This window comes from Pan troglodytes, chromosome 15 (genome assembly GCF_028858775.2).
Source record: "Pan troglodytes isolate AG18354 chromosome 15, NHGRI_mPanTro3-v2.0_pri, whole genome shotgun sequence".
Lineage (NCBI taxonomy): Eukaryota > Metazoa > Chordata > Mammalia > Primates > Hominidae > Pan > Pan troglodytes.
Genome location: NC_072413.2, coordinates 51373455 through 51395421, shown reverse-complemented (window position 1 = coordinate 51395421; position 21967 = coordinate 51373455). Strand labels below are relative to the sequence as shown.

The 21967-nt window shown below is 39.3% G+C and overlaps 1 long non-coding RNA gene across 4 annotated transcripts in view; it reads right to left on the bottom strand.

Annotated features, from left to right (window-relative positions):
- Window positions 1–21967, bottom strand: part of LOC134808354 (uncharacterized) — a 517830-nt gene that overhangs the window by 343896 nt on the left and 151967 nt on the right. For all 4 annotated transcript variants that reach the window (XR_010151119.1, XR_010151117.1, XR_010151118.1 and 1 more), the window contains exon 3: window positions 21747–21796. This is a non-coding gene — a long non-coding RNA (uncharacterized LOC134808354). The remainder of the gene's footprint in view (window positions 1–21746; window positions 21797–21967) is intronic.

The window sequence follows — 21967 nt, the reverse complement described above, 5'->3', positions numbered from 1 at the left end:
AAGAGGCTTCTATGTGCTATCTCATTTAATTTTTAGAATAATCATAGGAAGACAGAACTTTTATCTCCTTATGAGGAAGAGATGGCTTAGGAAGCCCTAACATGTAGAATTTAAATTCTCCTTCCTTCCAGTTTGCACTCCCACATGGACACACAGGCCACCCCTAATCCATCCCTCTCCCCTCATTCATTCATTCATCCATTCTTTCACTTAATGAACAGTTATTGGCTGGGCATGATGGCTGACACCTCTAATCCCAGCCGAGGCTGGAGGATTGCTTGAGCACAGGAGTTTGAGACCAGCCTGGATAACATAGCAACACCTCATGTCTACTAAAAATATTTTTTAAATTAGGCAGGCATGATGACATGCGCTTGCAGTCCCAGGTGCTTGGAAAGCTGAGGTGGGAGGATTGCTTGAGCCCAGGAGTTAGAGGTTGCAGTGAGTTATGATCACACCACTGCACTCCAGCCTGGGCAACAGAGCAAGATCCTGTCTAAAAAAAAAAACCCAAAAAAACAAACAAACAAACAAAAAGACTATTGATCACCTACTATGTGCCAGGCACTAGACATATAGCAGAGAACAAAAAAAGAAAAAATTCCCACTCTCATGGAGTTTATATTCTAGTCTAGGATGATAGCAAAAAAAAAAAATCAAAATATATAGTTTATCCAATGATACTATGGGGTTATGAAAAAAACAACAATAATGTAAGGAAAGGTCATATATTTTCCTAGGATGACAACATTGACATTTTTTAAGAGGTCAAGGAAAGCTTTTTTGTAAAGACGAACTATTGAGGAAAGCTCTAAAGTAGGTGAGAGTGGGAGCCATACAAATATCTTAGGAAAGAGCATTCCAGCCAGAAGGAACAGCAAGTGCAGAGGCCCTTAGGTTGGAACATGCCTTGTAACGTGCTTCACGAATAGCAAAGGGCCTGTGGTAGCTGAAGTGGAGTGAGGGTAAGAAAGAAATAGTGGGAGATGCGCTCAGAAATGTGAGAGAGATGAGATTTCGTAGGGCCTTCTGGGCTTTTTTTAAGAACTCTGGCATTTACTCTGAGTAAGATGGGGAACCAGCAGAGCAGAAGACTGACATGCTCTGACTTGCTTTTTAAAAAGGATTGCTCTGTCTGTTGGATGGAGAAAGGAATGGAGGGGTACAAGTGCAAAAGCAAGGAAACCAATTGCAATAATCCAGAGGAGAGATGGAGTTGGAGGCAATAAAAGGTCAGATTCTGCATATATTCGAGACAAATTTTTAAGATCCTCCAGAGTACAAATGTATGGCCATTCATTCTCTTTCCCTGAGTCTTTAGGGTAAATCTGCGATGTTCATAAATCCAAGATCCAGGAACTTGGAGCAGTGAGGAGCTCAGTTACCAAAGCTTGGATTTGGTTAGTGTCTTTCATGGATTTTAAAGAAACTGAAGCAGGGAGTAAGTTTAATGAAAAGGAAAGGATATAAGTGGTTAATATTGGTCAGGATAAGCAACCACAGCAGCAATATCAATATACTGAGTTCCTACTATGTTTTTTGTTGTTTTTATTTGTTTGTTTGTTTGAGATGGAGTTTCACTCTGTCGCCCAGGCAGGGGTGCAATGGTGCGGTCTTGGCTCACTGCAACCTCTGCCTCCCGGGTTCAAGTGATTCTCCTGCCTCAGCCTCCCAAGTAGGATTACAAGTGGGATTACAGGTGCCCACCACTTAATGTGTTAAGTCCCTATATGTAAGAGGTTTCTGTATACTATCTCATTTAATCCTTAAAACAATCATCTAAAGACAGAACTTATTTTATGGGGAAGCAACAGCTCAGGAAGGCTTAGTAACTCGGTCAGAGTCACATGATTAATACAAGGCTAAGCTGAAACTTAAGTCTGGCTCACTTCTCTCTAAAGTCTGTGGCATTTCCTCTACACTACAATTATTCATTCACTCAATGAATGTTTATTAAATCCCTAGTGCAGCTGCATAAGACACAGACATGAGCTAGATAGGACACCTGCCCTCAATAAACTTCTAACTATAAATGTGGCACTGATGCTTAGAAAAGAAGCTGTTTCTGGAAAATATAGTTTTCTTTCTTTCATTCATTGAACAAATATTTATTGAGTGCCTACTAAGTACTGGCATAAAAGTCTTTCTCTCCCGAAGTTTACATTGTGGTAGGGGGATCCAGACAACAAACAAAAATGTAAAACCCCTCAGGCAGGGATGCATACTATAGAGAGAAATAAAGTGGGGCTGCAGAGGTCTCATTATTCTATACGGATTGGTCAGGGATGCTTCCTCTGCTAGGATCACATGTAAGGAAGGACCTAAAAAAATTGATGGAGCATGGCATGCAAATATCTCAGTAGAGAGCCTTCCTGCCAGAAGGAAGAGCTACTGTAAAAGCCCTGGGTACTCCAGGAAGAGCAAGAAAGCACCATGGCAGGAGTGGCAGGAGCAAGGGAGACGGTGATAGGAGACAAGGTCAGAAAGGTGGTAGTGGATGGCCCAGCAAAGAGATCAACTAGGAGGCTATTGCCATAATTCGGGAGAAAAATTATGAGAACTTAGACCATATTAGCAGGAGCCGCCATAGTGAGGAGTAAAAAGATTTGGGTTATATTTTGAAAGTTGGGGATTTGCTGACAGATTTTATATGGAGTGTAAGAGAAAAAAATTTGACCTCAGCTACAGGAAGCACAGAGTTGTGTATTTGGAGTTAGGGAAGGTTACAGGAAAAACTGATTTGGGAGGGAATCAAGATAAATTAAGTTTTAGTTGTTGGATGGGGGTTGATGCGTTAGTCTGGAGTGTGAGGGAGAGGAGCAGGCTGAAGATGTAAGTGTAAGTGTATACCTGGTATTTACATCTCTGAGTCTAGATAAAATCACCTAGGGAGCAAGCACAGCTGGAGAACAGAAGACATCTGAGCCTGGGGACTCTCCAACCTTGAGATGAAAAGGAGGCAGCAGAAAAATCCTAACCCCATACCTACCTAAGTGAGAATCTTGGGAGTTTGAGTTTAGATATCTGTATTTTTAACAAGCTCCCCCAGCCATGGTAATGCACAGTTGAGCTTGGGAACAACTGAAAAACTGAGACCTGCACTCAATGGTTCACCTTCTTGTCATAATTTAGTAAAGTACTTTTAATTGTTTGTGTTGCTAATTTTAGGTAATCTAGTAAAGTGCTTGTGAGATGGGAATTATGAATAGACAGCCAGGGAAGGAGGAAATGTCCGATGCTATAGCTTATGCTTCCAACCAAAAGACACGATGTTTTCTATACTCTAGATCACTTCATTCAATTCCAAAAAATTAGCTGTCCCAAATTTCCATTCCTATATGCTCTCAGATGTGTTCCTAGTTTTTGAATAGAGAAAGGTGGGGAGATGTTTTTAAGCATATTGGTTGGGTTTTCTTAATTCATTGTTTCATCACATGAGGTAGCCAAAGAAATCTTAGCTTGCTTCTGTGTGCCTATTAAACAAGGGAGCAGATGACAAAAACATTGATGCTAACCAATTTTTCATGAGGGTTAGAGTTATCCAGGAAAGTGTCAATAGTAGATACCCTAAAAAGGGATTCTGATAGATAGATATGTATCACTGAGTTTCACAAAGCTGTGAATCTGAATGTGAGATCAACAAAAGGGAGAGTAAGAGCCAAAAGCCAGTGCAAGCAAAATGGCCCCAAGAGAGTCACTGCAGCTGACTACACATTTATATATAGTATATACTGCTTGTCACAGCAATAGCCACATACACAAGGATTGAAATTCTAAGTGGATGATAAATACCAATACAAGAGGAACTAATCAAGAGGAGTAGAGCTGATTAAGGCTGCAGTGTTTAGCACTGCCAAAAGATAAAATGATCAGAAAGCTCAAACTGAAGATTCAGGGAGGAAAAATGGCTGCATTTGCTGAAAGGTTCAATAAATGTTTGGAGAATCAAATCCCTATAGAACCTCATATACATAACTTAGGATGAAGTTATACTTGATCTCTTGATCTGTTTACTGGCAGCATGGGAATTACCCGGAAACCTATTAGAAATACAGAATCTCAGGCCAACCCCCGACCTCCTAAATCAGAATCAGCTTGTTAATAAAGATCCCAGGGGATTTGTGTGCACACCAAAATTTGAGAAACTCTGATGAAGGAGTCTGTTGCCTTTAAAATTATCACTGACAAGGAGGGTGGAAGGAAAGGAAGTAGTGGCTGGCTCAGCACTAGACTGTGATGAAGAATGGACAGATACCTAAACTTGTCTTCACAGAGTTCAATAAAAAATCCAGGAAGCTCCTCAGTTTGTTAAGTGAAAGAAGACTGAAGAAGGAGAAATTTGGAGAGAAGGTCTGAGCCCTCAATCAAGTGCAATCCCAGACTAGTTACTTGGGTTCCAACTGTTCCCATAGCAAGGCACAGATATGGAAGCATAAACTCTGATTTGGGGACATTCTGTGTGAGCTAACAAGGCACCAAGAGAAGAATCAAGGTGGTTTGGGTAGACACAGCAGTCACTAAGAGGAGCAGGCACTCACCCTTCAGAAAGTCCTTTCCATTCAGAAAGGAATGGAAATTATGGTCAAATAGCGACAATTCAATTTTGGTAAGTGGAATTTCCAGATGCACGGAAAATATGAACTTTAGAGGACTTCACAAACATTAACATTTCTGCAAAGGCTTCAGTGGCCATGAATCACACTTGCTTGCATAGCACTGAATTCTAACCATCTCCTATACAGTGAACCTCAACCCCACAGGCCTAACCAAGTCCATCAGGAACAGAATCCGAGAACTATGTGTTCTAAAACAAGCCAACACACGTGCTCTTGCCATTCTGAAAGTGTTTTCTGGAGAGCCCTCCTCCTTCTATACCACAGTGTTGAGCAAGGAGAGGAAGAAGTCATATCATTATCCCATATATTCTTTTCATCCAGCCACAATTACAGGGGGGCTTGCAGCATGTTATGCGAGCCTGTCATCAAGGCTGAAGCTAAAAAATTTGAATTACACAACAGTAAGATGGGCCTGTGCATCCACTCAAGCAAGGGAATTCAACCTCAAACCAACTTACTTAAGGTACTCTGCCATCCATGCCAACTGCCAGTTACCCTGAAGAGTTCAAACACACATCGGTACTGAAGTCTTGCAAACGGACCAGAAAAAATATATATTCTTAAAGCATTTAATAGTATTACCTTCAAGTCAGGTGCTATGCTAAGTGCATTCCACGAATTTTCACATTTTCTCTTCAAATGTAGGACCTTCAAAAGTTGTGATTAGCTGTATTATCACCATTGTATAGATATGGGAACCAACACTCAAAAAGGTTCAATAACTTGTCCAAGGCCACATGGTAAGTATAAAAGCAGGATTCAAACTCAGGCCAGTTGACTCTAATGCCTTAGAGTTCACTACCAAAGGGCTCAACTTCCCATTATCATCTGCCCAGTCTCCCAACATTAATTGTAATGGAATAGAATTTACGAGACAGACACATTTACCATCTGCTTAAAGAGAACTTACTTGCCTGGACAAATGCCCACTTGCAAAGGAATGCCATAGAATACTTACTTATGGTATCTACTAAGCATGGGAAATAAATCTAACTGAAGTGAAAAATTTATGCAGAAGTAGAGCCATCTGCCTTTGCAATGCCACTTGGCCAGTATACTTGGGCTCCCATTGTTCCCATAGCAAGGCACAGATATGGGAGCATAAGCTCTGATTTGGGGGACGTTTCTGCGTGAGCTAACAAGGCACCAAGAGAAGAATCAAGGTGGTTTGGGTAGCCACAGCAGTCACTGAAAGGAGCAGGCACTCACCCTTCAGAAAGCCTCTCTAATTCTAAAAGAGATTTCTACCACAGTTACCACCTTCTAGAAAAGGGTCAAGGGGAGTCCACTCTCTTCCCTAGAGGTGGGTGGTTAGCAGCCAACCCTGATGCAAGCCTCCAGGACCACTCCATGGGGCAGTGGCAGACTTATATGTCAGCAGGAAGCCAGCTTGCCACCCAGACACTAAAATATTATTGGAGCAGGCTAGACCTTGGCATCTGGCTGGTCCAGCTGCCAACACACCTTGCCAGTAACTGCAGGTGCTGGCTGCTGCTCTGGCACTGTCTGAGGAACAGGAGAGTGCAAGAAAATATTACATAGACAAATTTTCAGCTTAGGGGCAGTGATTCTATCAATGTGCCAATGTGCCTTATCATTGTGTTGCTATATAGAAGTCGGGTTATGATGTTACTGTGAGCCTATCTTAAGCATGAACACATAATCAGGGTTAGGAGGAGGTCTTTCTCATAATATTATAGTTCTCAGTCAAGAGAACTTCATCATTGAGAACACACACACTTGCCAAATAAATATACTTAAACATCAGCGGAAAATTTTTCTGAGTTTGAGGAGGTTATATATAAAGGATCACAGTGGGGAGGAGAAAACATTAATTTATTATGGAAAGAAAGGATGACATCTTCAAACACCCAGTTGAAACAGCATCTCCTTCCTGGCCGGGAATTTGTGGTGTTACGTGTGTGTCGTGGAGGAGGTGATTGGGGGAGGCCGGCAGATGGCAGAAGTCTAAATAGAGCATAGTGTGGGTTGTTGGGCTCCCCAGGATGAAGAAACCTTACTGGAAAACTAGTTTTAAAAGAACAGAGTGTTTGTAAGCAGGGTTCCTATATGACGCCAGTGAAAGGAAAGAAGATGGAAAACATCTTCCAATTCCAAAAGCTGAAAAAGAAGATAAAGACCAAGTTTCACATAAGAAAACGTCCTCATAGAAAAACAGCTATTTGTCACTGCTTCCAAGAAGTCATCTGTTTGATCCAGAAGGTTTCTGGCCTCTACTATGCCACCTGGAACCTCAAGTGTAGTCTCCCAATCTCTTGTAACCTGAGATTCTCCATCTACACACAGAAGCTAATAATGCCTCCAGGCCCAGCACTGTCCACACCTTTAACATGGCTGCCAGGAGGTGCCTAACCTCTCTAGAGCATAATTAGTCACCCTTCCCCAAGAAAATAAATACAAAGGAGGTGTTAGAAAACGATGTCAGTACATTTAATTCACCAGTATTGGCTGCACTGGACATGCCCAGTACTGTGTGCTAACCAGCTAACCAAGATCAGAAAGGTGCTAAGGATTAATTTGTCCATTCCGCAGCCACTTAGTAAGCACTTAGTCAATGTAGAACATTGGATTAGGTCCAGAGAAGGGTACCTGTCCCATGTCCTCAAGATGCTTGCTCCACAGTAGAGAATCTTAAGAAATATATATAAATCACAATGATTTACAGTATTCTGTGAGATGTACCAAATGGTATAAGCTGGATTTGTTCACTGCTTGCCTTATAAAGGCCTTATTCTTCTTAAGGTTGATTTTGCTAGTTAAAAGGCTAAGAAGTTTTCAAGAGTAGTTGGCAGGGTGGTTTAGTAATTAGTTCTGTGTGAATCCTACCATTTAGAAACCAAGAATGAGGCTGGATGTAGGAAATGGGTAAAAGGAGCTCAACCTCTAAAAAAAAAAAAAAAAAGGCAGTGGACTCACTTTGCTGAAAATTATCTTTTTTATTCTTGAGCTAGAAGAGTCACCGTGGGTTTTGAAGAGTTCTTACATCAACAGCATGATAATACTCAGTTCCAAAAACATTGGGAGGCTTTGTCATTTTTCCTAATACTTCATCTTTTACCTTTACACTAACAAAATTATATTTCAGTTGTATCCTAAAAAAAAAGTTGAGGTAATATACCAAAGATTCCGAGTTCCTCATGCAAACAAGACCAAGTTCTTTCCTGCAGCAATATATCATTAACTTGCCAACATCTGGGCTGAGAGGTTTGCGATGTTTTGAATAAAACTTCAAAGGTCAAGGGTAAGCAAGGACCTAGAATTACTATTGCATCTAAAATTATTTTACAGCCTTCAAAAGAACATGGAAAAAATGATTGCAATTCTCAAAATTATATACTGCCTTTGGGGAAAACACATTTTGGAGTCCTTGGAAGTGCACAGGTAATGTAAGAAGAGCCAGGCCATTTTCCACATTATAGTCAGTGCCAGACAGGAGGCATGGAAGCCTGGGCACTGCCTTAGAATCCCAACCTGTTGCCTGAAATTTGCATGTGGGTTTTCATCATTTCCCCCACAAATAGATACCCCTTCTCATTTTTTTCTATTACTTTCTTGGTTCCTAAGCTTGCAGACTTCAGTTGGTTTTTCTTGCTCTTCCTCTTCTCACATTGTTTATTCACTTATTTGACAGCTACCTAAATGGCTGCCTGTACCACATTAGGCCCTGTCCTGGGTGTTAGGATTATAATGGCCTCTGCCCTTCCAGAGCTGCAGCCTAGTTGGGATTACTAATAAGTAAACAACCAATTACAATACAGCAGTGTTTCCAAAAGTGTGGGTTTGGTCAAGCTCTACTAAATCAGTCTTTGGCCTGAATCTGGAAGTGTGCATTTAGGAAGCACTAGAGGTTAATTTTGTGCCCACCAAAATTTGAAGAGACATTCAGTATAATAGTTTGTGCTAAAGTAGGATGCTCTTGTGCTGCACTGGGTAATAAAGAGACCCACGGGAGAAAAAATTAGCCCTAGTTGAGGGAAGGGAGAAAAAATTAGCCCTAGTCGAGGGAAGGGACAGGAGAGATTTTCTGCCGAGTGATGTCTAAATTGAGATCTCAAGTATACATAGGAATTACCCCCATTTAGGGGAAAAGGTAGAGGGTAGGTACAAAAAGAAGAAATGTCCCAGGAGAGCCATTTCTTACAAAACCCAGAAGTGGAGAGAGTTCTTCAGGGTGGCTGGAATGAGAGGCAGCAGCAGGGAGACATGGGTGTTTGGAGAGGCAGGCAGGAAACAGATTAGGAAGAACCTTATAATGTTATTGTGGAATTTGGACCTTACCTTGACCACAATGAGGAACTACTGGAGAATTCTTAAGGCCAAGAAGAGAAAATTAAATGAGCAGTATGACTCCCTTTCCCATTACTATGGGTTTGTGCTACCCTTAGAGAGAGCCCATGAGGTTCTGGAACCACCTTTAAGGTAGAGATTTTTTTTCACCATCTGTCCTCAATTTGTTCCTCTCTTCTTTCCACTTCTGCAATATTTCTAATCTCTCCTGTCTGGATTATGATAACATCTTTCAAAGTGGCTGCCTTGTCATTGTGCCCAATCTTGTCTATTGGCTATGCTGTCAAAATGACCTCAGCCATTGATTTCATCATGTTACTCTCCTGCGTAAGAATCTTCCTCTTTTTCCACCTGTGACTAAATTTCTTGTCCTAACACTCAAGGCCTGCCATCATCTTCTTTTCTCATCTCTGTCTCCTTAGCACATAGGGTCTTCATGCTTTTTCAACCCTTCAGGCCCAGCATGGGACCATCAGGTACCTCTTGATAAAAACATTTACTCTTGAGTATTAACTCTCAATTATATCACACGTTCAAGTCTATTAGCTTTAATTATAAAGCAAGCAACCTTATTTTTTATCTAAGGAATATTAGGCATCAGCAAAGGAAGAAGGAAAGATTTTATGAAAGCAAAGCTTCTTTCTGACTTCCCAGTCTCATGTGTGGTCTGACAAAGTTGCCCAGTGAAGCACCATCTGAGGCACAGTAACAGGAAACGACACCTTGTGTTTAGCTTTTGTCCTGCCCTTCCCCATCCTCTCCCCTGCGTGATTTTGCATTTCACAATGTCTAGAGGTGGTTGGGTTTTTTTCTTAATGAATTGTCAGATTTTATGTTTTTCCATTGCCTCTTTGTTTCCTGTTTTACATTTATATTTTGGGTAGTTACCAAAAGGTTTTCTTCATCTTGAACACCAGGACCTTATTTGGATTGTTTCATTGCAATATTGGGGACTGGTATGCTGCGCTACTAAATTCTCTCCAACCTTCCGCCTGGCAGAAAGGAACTCAGTATCTGTTCTTGGTGGGAGTGGCAATGTCCCTTCCCCAGCCTCTGGTCCAGTACCCCAATCTGAGTCCACCCCGCTTTAAGGTTATGCTGGCACCCCTCCTCCCCATCCCAACCACTGGAATGGGTGAGGGGCTTATGCAGTTACCTATTCAGCTATCTAAGACTTCTGCCACTTCTCTTGAAAGATTTATAGAAATTGTGTAAGAAATATTTTTTCTTATTTCTAGGTTGAGTTTTCCTTTTCTCAGTTTCAAGTTGGTCACCTAAGAGTCAATCATAAAATTTATGAGTCATAAATTATGTCTTTTGTGGAATAAGTCACAAGGGAGAGAAAAACAACTGAAAAGAGACAGACAGAGGTAGGAGGAGAGAGGCTGAAAAAAAATGTGTGAGCTCTTTTAAGATCAAAAGAACAACATTTTCATTTAGCTTTAGTGATGCCCAGCATAATGGAATCCTTTCCTTTTTAAAAAACAGCTTTATTGAAATATAATTCTCATATCATGCAATTCATACACTTAAAGTGTACAGTTCAATGGTTTTTAGTCTATTCACAGAGTTATGATATCACAATCTAATTTTAGAACATTTTCATACCCCCAGTCCACTCCCATTCACGGCAACCACTAATCTACTTTTGTCTCTAAACATTTTCATACCCCTACTCCACTCCCATTCATGGCAACCACTAATCTACTTTTGTCTCTATAGATTTGCCTATTTTGGACATTTTACATAAATGGAATTATACAGTAGGTTTTTTTTGTGAATGGCCTCTTTCATTTAGCATAATGTTTTCAAGTTCCACCCATGTTGTGGCATATGTCAATATTCCATTCCTTTTATTGCTAAATAATATTCCATTATATGGATATACCACATTTGCTTATCTATTCATCAGTTGAATAGATTTGGGCTATTATAAATAATGCAGCTGTGAATATTCATATACAAGTTTTCGTGTTCATATGTTTTTAATTCTCCGTGGTATCCTAGGAGCAGAATCACTGAATCACGTGCTAATTCTGTATTTAACATTTAAGGAATTGCTAACATGTTTTCCATAGCAACTGCACCATTTTACATTCCCACTAGCCTTGTGTGAGGCTTCCAGTTTCTCCACATCCTCACCAACAGTTAACTATTTGTGTTTTTCATTATAGCCATCCAAGTGGGTTGAAGCAATATCTCATTGTGATTTTAATTTCCATTTCCCTGATGACTAATAGTGTTGAACATCTTTTCATGTGTTTATTGGCCATTTGTAAATCTTTGGAGAAATATATATTCAGATATTTTGCTCATTTTTAATTAGGTTGTCTTTTTTATTATTGAGCTATAATAATGTTTTTCATGTTCTGGATAAAAGTCCCTTATCAAATATATAATTTGCAAATATTTTCTCCCATTCTGTGGTCTGTCTTTTCATTTTCTTAATGGTACTGTTTGCAACACAAAACTTTTTAATCTCACTGAAATCTAACTTGTCTATTTTTTCTTTAGTTGCTTATGCTTTTGGTGTCATATTTTCAGCAAAGTAACACAAGAAGAGAAAACCAAACACTGCATGTTCTCACTCATAAGTGGGAGTTGAACAATGAGAACACGTGGACACAGGGAGGGGAAGATCACACACGGGGCCTGTCAGGGGTTGGGGGCATGGGGGAGGGATAGCATAAGGAGAAATACCTAATGTAAATGACAAGTTGATGGGTGCAGCAAACCAACATGGCACATGTATACCAATGTAATAAACCTGCATGTTGTGCACACGTACCCCAGAACTTAAAGTATAATAATAATAATAATAATAAAAGCTGTTGCTCAACCCAAGTCACAAAGATTTACACCCATGTTTTCTTCCAAGAGCTTCATAGTTTTAGCTCTAAAATTTAGATCCATAACCCATTTTGAGTTAACTTTTGTGTATGCTGTGAGGTAGGCATCCAAATTCATTCTTTTGCATGTGGATATACAGATGTCCCAGTACCATTTTGTGAAATTACTATTCTTTCCCCTATCAAATTGTCTTGGCACCTTCTCAAAGATCAATTGACCATAAATGTAAGGGTGTATTTATAGACTCTCAATTATGTTTCATTGATCTATGTGTCTATCCTTATACCAGATCAATTCAAAAGGCATTATACCAGTACTGCACTGTCTTGATTACTGTACTTTGTAGTAAGTTTTGAAATTGGGGAGTGTGAATCCCCCAACTTTGATTGTAGTGTTCTTCTTTCTTATGAGTGTTCGCTATCCTGTGTCCCTTGCATTTCCATATGAATTTTAGAATTGGCTTATTAATTTCTGAAAGAAAAAAAAGCTAGCTGCAATTTTGACATGTATTGAATTGAATCTGTAGGCCAATTTGGGGGATATTGCCATCTTAACAATATTAAGTCTTCCGATTCATGAATATGAGCTGTCTTTCCATTTACATAGATCTTCTTAAATGACTTTTAACATGTTTCATGGTTTTCAGTGTACAAATTTTGCACTTTTATGATAAATTTAAACCTAAGAATTTTATTCTTTGGATACCATCACAAATGGATTTTTTAATCTCATTTTTAGAATGTTCATTACCACTCTACAGAAATATTCTTAATTTTTGTATATTGATCTTATATCCTGCAATTTTGCTGAACTTATTTCTAATAGGTTTTTAGTTTGTTTGTTTTTAGTAACTTCTTTAGAATTTTCTATATACAACACCATTTTCTATATGCAACTATTTCTACTGCAACCAGAAATAGTTTTACCTTTTCCTTTATCATCTGGATAGCTTTTACAGTAGTTCCCCCTTATCTGTAGTTTTACTTTCTACAGTTTCAGTTACCCGAAGTCAAGCAAGGAAAAAAATGTTAAATGGAAAATTCCAGAAATAATTCATACATTTTAAATTGCACACCATTCTGAGTATCATGATGAAACTGTCCAGAGTCCCACTCTGTCCCACCTGGGACAAGAATCATCCTGTTGCCCAGCATATCCACACTGTATACACTACCCATGTAGTAGCCTTCTCGGTTATCAGATTGGCTGTTGTGGTATCAAAGTGCTTGTGTTCAAGCAGCCCGTATTTTACTTATTAATGGCCCCAAATCACAAGAGTAGTGATGCTGGCAGTTTGGATATGCCAAAGAGAAGCCACAAAGTGCTTCCTTTATGTGGGAATGTCAACGTTCTCAACTTAATAAAAGAAAGAAAAAAATGTATGTTGAGGTTGCTAAGATCTATGATAAAAAAAAAATCTATCCACATGAAGAAGAAAAAAAATCATACAAGTTTTGCTGTCACATCTCAAACTGCAAAAGGTATGGCCATAGTGTGCAGTAAGTGCTTATTTAAGATTCAAAAGACATTAAACTTCTGAATGAAAGATATGAATGGAAACATGTTTCAATTGACAGCAACTGGGTTCGGTACAATCCATGCTTTCAAGCATCCACTGGAGGTGTCTTGAGTGTACCCCGGATAAGTGGTGACTACTGTATATCTTTTTCTTGCCTAATTGCCCTAGATAAAACTTCCAGTATAATTTTAAATAGAAGTGATGATCATGGACATCCTGTTCTGTTCCTGATCTTTGGGAAAGGATTTTTGTTGAAAATTGTTCATCTATCTTCGGAAGTAGTTTTCTTGTGATAACTTTGTCTGGTTTAGTTTGTAATAACCATCTAATAGGATGAGTTAGAAAATGCTCCCTTCTCTTCTATTTTTTGAAAGAATTTGTGAAGAATTGGTGCTAACTCTTCTTTAAATGTTTGTTAGAATTCACCAGTGAAGCCATCTGGTCCTAGGCTTTTCTTTGTGTGAAGTTTTTTGATTACTAATTCAATCTCTTTACTTCTTACAGGTTTATTCAAATTTCTATTTCTTCTTGAGGCAGTTCCAAAAACTGTTGTCTTTCATAGAATTTGTCCATTTCATCTAAATAATCTAATTTGTTGGCCTATGGTTGTTTATAGTATTTCTCTATTATTCTCCTTACTTCTGCAGTGTCAGTAATGATTCCCCGCTTTCATTCCTGATATTAGTAACTTGAGTCTTCAAGTTTTTTTATTTTTTCCTGGCCCATCTGTTTAAAGGTTTATCAATGTTGTGGATCATTTTAAATATCCAACTTTTGGTTTTATTGCTTTTTCTATTGTTTTTCTATTCTCTGTTTTACATATTTCCACTCGAGTCTTTATTTCCTTCCTTCTGCTTACTTTAGGTTTACTTTGCTCTTTCTCATTCTGGTTTCTTAAGGGAGAAGTTAGGTTATTAGCTTGAGATCTGTATCATTTTTAAAAGCATTTATAGGTATAAGTTTTCCCTGAACACTGTGTTGCTGTACCCTGTAAGTTTTGGTATGTTGTATTTTCATTTGCATTTATCTTAACATATTATGTAATTTCCCTTGAGATTTCTTTGACTCATTGATTACTTGGGACTATGTTTAGTTTCCAAATATTTGTGAATTTTCCAAGTTTAATTCTGTTATTAAATTCTAATTAATTTAATTCCATTGGAGTCCTTTCATTTCTAAGTATTTTTAAAGTATCCAATCAAAACTAATCTTGTTGCAATTCCACTCTAAAAGTAAGAACAAACAACTAAAGCCTGTACCCAAATAAGCCTGTACCCAAATTGAACAAAGCAATTTAAGGAATGAACTCTGCAAAGGAGGAAAAATGTAATCAACATCCTGGTGACTTTTTTTTCAGTGAATCTCACCCTTATTTTTAAATTAGAAATAGATGTAAAAATACCTTCAAGATTTTCACAGGGAACATTTAATTTATGGAACTTACAAATATAAGCAGTAACAAAGAAATCACAGATTTTTTAGAAAGAGAAATGGTGGAGTGGGGGAGGACTAAAAAATGTGAGTGGTTTATTCAATCTAGTTTTAAGTGATTTCAAATAACAAGACTGTACCACTTCCCTTGGCAGATTTATGGAACTTGGGTAGAAATATTTTCCTGACATTCAGACTGAGTTTTCCTTTTCTCAATTTCATCGTGTCAGGCAGAGCCGTGCCTCTGTGCACCACCCCAAATAGTTCCTCTCCTTATTTAGTTTGAATTTCAGCCCCTCAAGGACCTGCAGGTGGCTATTATATCTCTGTTTTTTCATTCTTCATCCAAGTCAAACATATTTAGGCCTCTTAATCTGTCCTCTAAAGCCAGCTATTATACTTTTGCATTTCTGTTCTTTGAATTTGGTCCAATACATACATTCATTCTTTCTAATTCATGAAGACCCCAAATTGTGTATGAGTCACTAGGGCTCGCTCTTGTTGTCACATAAGCTACTGTCTACCTCTGCACCCCTGGCATTTTACTTGGGGTGTGAAGCCCAAAATAGTACTTAAAATTAAAAAAGAAAAATAAAGACATTTACTTTCCTTTACCAACCACAGGTGGTTTTCAGTCTCACTGCTTTCCAAGTACTGAACCACTGTCCTGTTGGATGCCTGTCATTTGGATTATTTTTTCCCTCTCTCAGTCGGCAGAAATAACCAAGTTCTTTCTCTGGCTCTCTCAACATTCCCAACAGTTCATCTGGTCTGGTGCAACCATTCACGGCTAAGGTCTGCCAAGTTTACAAGTGCACAAGTTTTTTCAGAGTCCTGCTAGTGTATCCTAACTATTTCTGAAACCCTCGGCTAATCTTTACCTTTACATGCCTCCCAATGGCTCTGCAGATTTCCAAGCAAAACCTAAGTCTGATTCTTTTGTATGTTTTCTCAAACCCAGCTAAAAGTATAAGATATTCTTTATCTAATCTTTAGAACAGTATTCTCTATAAGGTTCAGTAGCTCTTAATACTGTATTACTACTTAGTGCTATATTAGTACTTAGTTCAGTAGCTCTTAATATTAGTACTTACACAAGATACAAGATTCCCACATTCACCCTCTCAATGCTATTAATGGCTGAGCATTTTGCATTCGTTTCTACCCACTAACTTTTCTGCATGAGGTATACTGATATCTCATTCATTTGAATTCCACTAATTAAGAATGTAATGTTGCCTGGGCTAAAGTTTATCTTTGCTCCATGGATGAAGATTCAAATAAATACTATGTGGGCAGGGGCGGTACATTTGGCATATATAAAGGAATAATGCTGCCTGAGAACAAATACATGCTTTATTGGATATTTTGTCCATCAAAGTGTTTTCTACATTTATTTATTAAAGCAGGCTTTAATAAATAAAGCCTGCTTTATTTATTAAAACACATTATTTATTAAATAAATAAACCATTATTTAAATACAACCTTGAAAGAATGTGTTTAAAAATTAATTCAAATTGCATGTGGAATAGAGAAGACTACATTGCTTTTCATATGGGAATTCAGATTTTTGCTACTTCCAACAGCGCTGGAAAAACTAAGTGTGTCATTCATTTAGGTTCCATCCACAGATGCAAAGCCAAGATTCCAAAATGGAATCCATCTCCTATAAAAATGGTTTGCTTTCATTTAACATTTTACCTTCAACGGTCACTCCTTTGCTCAAAAATAACTCTAGAAATTTTATCATGTGACCTATTTCAGATAATGTATTTGTTAGATTGTGAGCTCACAAGAGCAGAAATTGGATGCACAATGCATTTCATATAGTATTGCCTGAAGAAATGTAAATTAATGTACAGACAAGATTTGAATGCTTAAGACAAAGGAGTAAATAATAGTAAAAATGTCAGGCATTCTGGGTGACCCTTTGAAATGGATAGGATCTTTATTTTTCTTTTTTTATACCAGGAAGAGTTTTTATGTGTTCTCTCAACAGGTCGTGTATCACAAAGTGGTGTGCAGGATTAAATAGAGCCAGACATTGGCTCAGATAACTGGACCTAGACAATAAACATTCCCTGGCAAAAAGAGACAAAGTAGAACCAGCAGCAAGATTAGACACTAAACCTAATGAGTCTAGGACAATTGAATCTAGGCATGCTTAGGTGAGATAAATGACAAACCCAGATATACAATTAATATCCTAGAACTGGAAGGGACCTTATTGAGTACTTTGCTCAATCCGTTTATTTTTCAGATCCAGAAATTGAGACCAGGAGAGATTAAGGGACTTTCTCAGGAACATAAAACAAGTGCTAGAGCCAAGACTAAAATACACTTCTCCTGCCCCCCAATCCCTTGTTCCTCCAGCTGTGTCCCAGGTTCATTATTTATATTGCCAGTTGAATTGATGATCTTCCATATAAACTGAAAGACTTGCCACTGACTCTGATTTTTAAAGCTTGAATAGGAAAAACATTTGCTCATATATAACTGAAAAAAAGCCTAAACCTCATGCTTTACATAACATTATTTGGTTCTTCTTTATGCCAGGTGTCATATTTAATTACTCTTCATGGTATCCACTAAGATTTTTGCTTTAAAATAGTCATTATGTTACCACTGGGCAAAAAAAATATGTAAAATAACTTGGCTCCCCTGACTAGGGTGGTAAGTAGGATAACAGGCTGTCTTTGAAAGAATACCACTCAGTGAGCCAACTCAACTGTTTATATAGGTGGATGAATACACAAAGCTTCCTGGGTACAGGGCTGTTCTGCTGTGTCTTGGGGAGCCCAGAGGACCTGCAGGGGAACAGTTACTATTGTTCCTGGCCACAGTCTCATTTGGATGCTATATCTGTACAGCAGGCAAAACAAATGGCAGAAAGTAGATTCCAGAAGAGAACAGCAGACCCCAGCTATATAGTTTTTCATATTTATAATGAGCAATAGCAGGTTTTCCCTCTCTTTTCTTAAACCCCAAGGTTTCTGACATTTCCCAGAACTTTGCCAAGGTATTCATGTTGGTGTCAAGTATCCATAACAAATGTTAGAAGCCAGCATCGCAAACCCCAGGAAGAATTATGAGATGCTTTCCCATACCTCAGCACCTCCTCAACACCTTTGTCCTTTCTTCAGGCTTCTGTTTCCTTTAAAAGTATCTTGTGTCCCAGGCATCCTGATAAATCCTCATGGGAGGGATGGTAAATGTGTGATCTGTGTGCCACGACTCCCTGCCTCCTGTGCCTATTGCAGACATTGCCAATCACAATTGTCTCCCCAAGGAATGTGGCCTCACAATTTACCTCAATATGGAACTCCAGACAATTATTCCTCATCAACATACTACACAAATAAAACCTGTTTCCCATCCCTGCCTTAAGATAGCATCACAATCTTTTTTTTTTTTTAAGCAGTCTGGAAGGGAAATTCTTAAACCCCAAAAGTCTCCACTGACATCAGGGTTTGGACAATAGTATGCAAAATAACAAGCAGCAAGGTTGCCATTTTGCCCCTCAAATTATATCATCCTAACAAAGAGGCAGTCTATGCTTGCCAAGATCAAATAGGAATATCTTTGAGAACATTGTACCCTAGGCTTATAGACCCTTCATTTTCACATATATGGTATATATGTGTGTGCGTGTGTGTGTGTGTGTGTGTGTGTGTGTGTATATAAAATTTGTTTAAGACAGGGACTCACTCTGTCTCCCAGGCTGGAGTGCAGTTGTACTATCACGGCTCACTGCAGCCTTGACCTCTTGGGCTCAAGTGATCCTCCCACTTTAGCCTCCCTAGTAGCTGGAATTACAGGCACATACCACCATGCCCAGCAAATTTTATAGACTCTTCGACAATCAGATTTAACACCTAAGAGCTCTAGGGCTCCACATTCTCCTTGTGTAGTCCCATAACACAGTGGTTCTCAAACTTTGTCAGTCATGAGAATCACCTGGAGGGCTTGATGAAACACAGATTGCTGGGCCCCACCCTCAGAGTTTCTGATTCAGTAGGCCTAGGGTGGAGCCCAAGAATTTGCAGAAATAAGTGATACTGACACCACTGATCTAAAGGCTACATTTTGGGAACCACTGCCAAAATCTGTTGCACTGCGGACTCCAGCCTCACCCTTCCTCCTATGCCTGCTCATCTGAAACCACGTTTTCAGAGTCACAGAGTTGTAAAACAGCAATTCCAATGGTCTCTCTGTCTCTGCTCTGCTCTCCCTGGCCTCTCAGCAGTACTTGGCATTCCATTTTGATACCCACTCCTCTCTCAGTTGCCTGAATGCTGAACCACCCAAAGTTTCCTCCTAAATATATTACTGAGCAAATCTCCCTCCATATCTCCTTATGCCCATAGAAATACAAAATACAAGATTTTGCCCTCAGTTTGTCTCTCTGAATGTCCTTTATCTCACCTATTTCCACAAATGACATCATTAATGAATTTAGATTAAATCTGTATCTCCCAAATGTATCTTCATTCCTTTTTCCATCTTTATATTCTTAGTACATAGTACAATGCTTGATGTCTAGTCACCAAATCTCCCATTCAATATGGTGATCCACAAGACAGCAGAATTTACCTTTCTAGTCTTGCCTTACCACATTCTCTCAACTGAATTATGTACTCACAGTTGTGCTTCCTATGGTTTTTGCTTCCAAACTTCAGGGTTTCATTCATTCTGTGTCTCCACATGGAAGGCCCTCATGCTTACAGCTCCCTGCTCAAATCCTATACAACCACCAAAATCCAATTATATGCTGCCACTTTTACAGACTCTTCCCTGATTACCCCAAATGGGTGAGCTGTCTCCCTTTCCTGATCTCCTCTGGTAAGAGCTTCTCACATGCAGCCTCTATTACTCTCATATGTTCGTACCTTCTTCCTTCTGTGCGGAGATAAGCTCTCTAATTGCAAGGCATATCTTGGTGACCACATAGTCTCCTATTTACCAAAACAATCCTGATTGCACGTATCTTGTCCAATTATCCTCATCAGTATGCTCATACTTATCACACCATGTGTTCTCATTTTTGGTTCAAAGTATATGTTTCCCAGAATAAATAACCCATAATTTTTTCTGGAATATTAGCATGCTTCTCTTGGTATAAAAGCCACCCGGAAATATCACAAATCTACCCTTGATAATAGTTCAATGCTTTCCCCATTAATACTAGCTGTTCTCTGTCACAAAGACCTTTTACTACCTTCAGGGAGAGAATGTTTGTCCCCACTCCATCCAGCTAAAGGTGTTAAAGATTTAATCTACACGTTTAGCCCCAGTTAGACCTTGAGCCACTTCTAACCCTCCCAGCATGGTGATCTTTCAGCAGCTTCATTCCCACCAGTATGTAAGGCCTGGGATTTGATTTGATGTTGCCAGCATGATATCCAATGTTTCTGAAGGGAACCACTGGGACCCACATGTCTGCTGACTGTAGTCTCCTTGCCAGGACCTGCTGAAATTCTACCCAATTTATATGACTTTGCTTTCTTCCCAACTTCCCAACTTGCACTCTAGTTCTTCCTGCTCTGAGTCACCTTCTTGACTGGGTGCCTATGGTTGACTTAGTCTTCACCAGGCACCCTTCTGCAGGGGCTTGGACCCTGTCACTATTCCTCCAGGCTTCCAGACAGACCTCCCTTGATGACTGTGTTAGCTTCTAAGTACAAGTATTGCTGCTTTCCAGGGATCTCTACTGTTGACCACCACTCACTAAATTAGAGCCTTCCCACCATTCCCCAGGACTCATTGGATGTAGTGATTTGAGCAGCCTCACAGCCATACCATTTTGGCTAATGATAGGCTCTCTAGGGCCTCACCAAAAGTCTACATGATACCTTCCTTCCAAGAACCCCCAAACCTAAATCCCTGCCATGGACTCCCTTCTCATGGTATCCCACAGCCCTGGGTCCACTGTTCCTTTTGGGTCTTCCTCTGTGTGGAATTGAGGAAGGCCTTGCTGATATTACTACCGGCTATTACATGCTTCTCCCATGGGTTCCACAGCGTGGGCTTAATTATCATTAACTCATCACCTCCATCACCCACCATCTCATGATGAATGAGACACACCATCCTAGTCACAAAGGGTGAGGTCTTCTCCAGAGCTTTCTCCTGCACAGTCTCTCATCCTCTAGTCAAGAGGATGACTACTCTCCTCCCAACCATCTCCAGAATAATTGTAAAGATTGGGTTGTGGAAGAGAAATCTTGGTCTCGCCTTCATGGGAGGCCTCAAGTCTTGAGATTTCTTTTCCTGAAACTTTCACCCACTCTTTGGGTACCAAAGATTGAATCCTCACCAATGACCATCAAGAAGCCCCACTGCCTATAGCTAGCGTTGGGCCAGATGTCTGACAGGTTGTAGGGAGAGTACTTTTAGTCTTCAGCTCAGACTTCTCATGCTTATACACTGGATTTGGATGATTTTCAGATTCTCCTGAAGGCTACTTAAATAGCTCCTCAAAACAATGGGACCCCTAGCGTGAGTTTAGCACAGAGGGAAAACAAAGGCATACTCACCCTTACAATCACCAGGAGTGACATTCAAATTCAACACCTGGCAGCCATTCATTAATTTGCCGGCTTGTCAACATTCTCAAAAATATAAAACTTCAGAATTTTTGTGGGAATATACTATTATTGTATCCAGCAAATCCTTTTCCATGGGGTTGCCAACCAAAATAAGCCATTTGCTGACCCAACACTGCTAATAGCATAGTTTTCAACAGAGAACGCTAAGTGTCAACTTTCTCAGCCTTCTACTTCCACTTATTACTTGCAATTTGTCCAACTACTCTTTAATTCGACTTACTATAACTCAGCAAACTTTGATTTGAGGGCTATTGCATGACAGACCCTGCTGTTTCAGATGCTGCAGTAAGCAATAATAGCAGAGGATTTGAGAATGTTTACAACACGTTTCCCATACTTCATCTCATTTAATTATCTACACCAAATTATTATATAGCTCAGATAAGTAAAACATTGATAGTCTTGTTTCTTACCTCCTTCCATCCAGCAAGCTATTCTTGATCCCTCTAAAGTCAGCTCTCTACTAAAAAAAAAAAAAAGAAATAAGAAAACTCAATGGCCCAGGGAGTTTCAACAACCAGTTTATCTAACTGTTCTACTTGTTGCAGTACAGGCCACAAAGACCTCTACATTTATTCAGTGACCTCAAAAATAAAAATTAAAGTTTCCTCCAAATAAAAACTCCTTAAATGAC